The 4413-nt window shown below is 42.6% G+C and overlaps 1 pseudogene; it reads right to left on the reverse strand.

Moving 5' to 3' along the window:
• Positions 1-3202: 3202 nt before the first annotated feature.
• On the reverse strand, positions 3203-3320 carry LOC124552326 (annotated as a pseudogene).
• Positions 3321-4413: the final 1093 nt, after the last annotated feature.

Here is a 4413-nt window from a genome sequence, read left to right on the forward strand (position 1 = left end):
GCACCGATAACTTGAATTTTGAGCACCAGGTCCGCGGGGTTTTTGTAGAGTAGGGCATACAGCAAAGCAACAGGATGTGTCTATAGCAACAGCCGACGTCAAACAGTGAGACACACATGATAATTAAAAAGGAGTGTCTGGGGGAGGTGGTGGGTGTGTGGACTCTTGCATTGTGGACTGACGAGCCATTTCAAAAAACATGAACAACTCGAAGACAGGCAATAGTCTCTGACCAAAAATTATTAAAAATTTTTGTTCCAAAAATTCAGTCTTGATCACACCACGTATGCTTCAAGAACATAGGTGACCGGTTTCGGTCATATCACATGACCATCATCAGACTCATGGCAACCTTCGAAGGTGGTAGGTGGAGCACTTTTCTCAGCTGCTGTGATGTCAACTGGTCACTGGTGGCAGCGGGGGGAGGGGGGGGGGAATGTCAGCTATAAGCTATAGCATGGTTCTGAACACACTTTGGTGGCGATATTATGACCTAGAGCAGTCGGTCTTCAAACGTTGAGGCGAACATACACATGCGCCATCGGAAGAAGTGAGTGCGGGAGGCAGTGGAAAGTGAGGGCAGTGGGGTGGCGGAGTGTGTGGAGAACAATCCAGTAGCAGGATAATGCCAACAAAAACATATCTTCAGCCAAAATAAATAATGACCGTACCTCATATTCCTCCTCTGCAGTTCAGCACGGACTGACCTATATTCCTGCCAGTTCACAAGTATGATAGAGGAGAAGAAATGGAAGAGGGGAGGGGAAGTGGGGGAGGGACAGGAGTGGGGGTTCTTGAGGTGAACAGTGTTGCCACAGCTACACTCCAGGGAGAGGAGGTGGAGGGACACCCCAGAGGGAACCGCCATCTTGAATAAATTTGGCAGCACTACAGGCTGGCATCACTTCAGTTTTTTCCAGTACTCGACATATCATATATCTTTCCAAATCTTCCAGCTGGGTGGAAGATCTAGTCGTACTAGACATTCTAGAACATATGGAACACTCATGGCGTAATTTACGCTGCTAATTGTGTGGTTTGTACAGCGATCTATTATCATGTCTAAGAGATGGATACTGGGTACTCTCCGTAACGTAAAAGTGGGCGAAAGAGGTGTAGACAAGGATTTCAGATGCTATTCCGAAGACAGCTAGACAATGTGTCATTACATGTTAGAACTTTTAGAATATTTAATGATACTTGATTGAAATTAAACGAAGATTTTAAATCAGGAAATGCATAAACTGTCAAGTTTCACTTATGGTCCTCTTGCTCTGATACATCCGTCTCATTTCTTTTAGTTTCGCAGTATTCCGAGTTGAGGTTTCATCTATCATAAGAAGTTGCGTAGCGGATCACTTGCGTATTTGCAATCAGCGAATTATTAAAGTAAACCCATATTTAAGGTGAATTGCCATTCGTTACCCGATGGAGTCACTTTCTCTAACTTGTAGACGCTATGTTATCTAAGGGTTGCACTAAATATAGTAAAGAACTACTCACTTGCTCCATCAATAGAGACACATCATATAGAACGTAGGATATAACACATTTCATGTTATCTTATCTAAACTACGTATAAAACAGCGAGAGACGTATAATACAGATCTGTACCACGATTCGTCACTATTATTTGCTTAGGAAGGAACGCATTCTGCCACCAAGCTGTCCATGCTCGAACTACCTCAAAAGTGTCGCAGCTGCATCGATGCTTTTCCAAATTGAAATTGCTTCTGATTCGAACTTAAGCTTTTCGATATGAAGCTTGAGAATTATGTTTCATCTCTAAATGATACTTTCATGTGCGACATGTAGAAAAGAATAGTTCAGTAGCTAAACTGCCAACTACACTTTTACATTTTTTTTTTATTTTCTTATAATCAAAGGAAAAAGACGTTTTATTTGTTTTCGTGAGGCCACCATAGCGCTACAAGTTGGATGTAGTGGATTTAAAGTTGATCTTCCAGAAAGTTCCGCGCAGATACATATGAGCTACTCATCACTCAACTCTGAGGCAGTGTTGTGCGCTAAGCTGTGAACCTCTGCTCGAAGATTAGTAGGGATGCGGCACAAGATACTGTTGAAAATAACAGGCAGCGGTTGAAGTCTGATGTTAGGTCTGAGGAGCCTCTAAGCATTTTTCTGTACGTGAGGGGCTACGACCTAGCGCTGCGTTTCTTCATGTCTCTCCAAAACCCCTTATAATGAAACAGATAAATAAGATCTCATAAAACACAAGAAATTATGACAAAGTGAATAGTTAAATACTGTAGTCTAAAATTCATCTCCGTTTACAGCAATTATCTCATGATGTTTGAGTGAATTTCGCCTTTCTGATGACTCAACGAACTGAATGAGCTACCAATCAACATTCAATACAATTTTTTAATTTTATTTCGGCCTGAAAAGAAAACTGTACAGTAAATGTTCCAATATTGCTATTAAAAGGCGTTAGTTTAATAGATTCCCATGGATAAGCCTCTCAAAAATCAGCAATAATAGTTATTATCCCAGAATTTTACGGCTACATGTTGGAACCTTCCACACAATATATTTTAAATTTGAACGATAACCAAATTTTTGGCCAATAGCTGTGAGGAGCTCGGACACTATGTTGTACATTCAGCAACTCATCGTGAAGTAATACAGTGAGCGTATGTGTAATAGGTAGGAAAGAGCATGGGTTGTTTCCAAAATTTGAACTTTAATAAGAGAATAAAATGTACTAGAAGTTACATGAACCTAGAACTTCAGTAAAAAATAAATGAATAAATAAGTAAATAAAATCTGCGATGGCAATTTAAAAAGAATTAGTTACGTGTGAAACTAAGGCGGAACAGCTGTGTCGTGAATTTGTAATTCGCGGCACTCCTAATTTCCCAACCCGGACAGCCGTCCGCGTTACCTTGATATGGTAGCTGTCCGGTGGCGATGGCAGTATTAGACCGGTGTGTTGTTCTGTTATACAGGATAGCGCAAGATTGTAAAACGTAAACTCCGTCCACAGGCCCTGACGGACCCAGCGGTACCGACTGGCCGCCGTGTCATCCTCAGACCACAGGCTTCACTGGATGTGGATACGGAGGAGCATGTGGTCAGCACACCGCTCTCCCGGGCGTATGTCAGTTTCCGAGACAGTAGCCGCTACTTCTCAATCAAGCAGCTCTTCAGTTTGCCTCACAAGGACTGAGTGGACCCCGCTTGCCAACAGCACTTGGCAGACCGGATGGTCACCCATCCAAGTGCTAGCCCTGCCCCACAGCGCTTAACTCCGGTGATCTGACGGAAACTGGTGTTACCACTGCGGCAAGGCCGTTGGCACAGTGGGTTTTGTTTCATGGAAGTGTCGGCGGATGTCTGCTGCTGCAATACTATCAGCCTCTTGTTTCGCAGTTAGCGTTCCGCCATGGGCGAGCATCTGTTCAGCATCGTGTTACGGTGGTTCTCTGTCACGCTGAATTAAAAAGTCCCACAGTAACGCAAAGAAGATTTAGGACAATATTCCACACGTGTTGGGCCCATTGAAGGTCAAAATTCTTCACTTAACGAGAAAATTTATATAAGAATTCAATTTCTTGGAAGGGAATCAGGCACAGTCACCGACTGTTCGTCTCCAGCGAACATCGTAGGGGTTGAGGATGGCCATTCAACGAAGACTCAACACGCCAATCCCGTGAGCAGCAAGGGAAATGGGTATATCTCGTCGTTCTGCACAAAGAATTTTGCATAGTGATTTCTAGCTCTACCCTTACAAAGCGTCTGTGTTACAGAAATCTATTGAGCAGAGAAAACAGAGAAAACTGGAGTACTCATTAAGGCCAAAAGGAAAAGCTGAAATAGTGTTCAACACATGGTTCTCTGATGAAGCTTCTTCCCTTCTCAGTGGAACAGTAAACAAACAAAATGTGCTATTTTGGAGTTGTGACAAACCGCAAAATGTTCATGTTCATGAGAAACGAAGTATGGGGAAAAAGTGACAGCATGAGTAGCTATATCCAGTCATGGCCCAACCGGACCAGAGTTCTTTAGTGAAACTCTCAGTGTTGACCGGTACAGGACAATGCTGGAAAATAACTTTGTGCCCCATCTTCTTGCCACCAGTCTTCCAATGAACACTTAGTAGGCTATGCAAGATGGCGCAACACCTTACACGACTAATCTTGTTCTCGATTTCATTCAGGAAATATTCGGCAGAATGTGTGTACTCGTCTTCGCGAAGTTGTACACTACAGTGGAGCGCATGTTGAACACTTGATGAAGTGAAATGTGTTTCCATGGACCATACTACCTGTGTGTGAAATGTGGAAATTTTCATTTCAGAAATAAAATTGTTGAGACAGTATTAAATGTCATAATTTTAACCAACAAACTATTAGTGCGCCACTCTGTATCAAGACTTAGAATTGTTTCAGC

This window comes from Schistocerca americana, chromosome 1 (genome assembly GCF_021461395.2).
Source record: "Schistocerca americana isolate TAMUIC-IGC-003095 chromosome 1, iqSchAmer2.1, whole genome shotgun sequence".
NCBI classification, from domain to species: domain Eukaryota; kingdom Metazoa; phylum Arthropoda; class Insecta; order Orthoptera; family Acrididae; genus Schistocerca; species Schistocerca americana.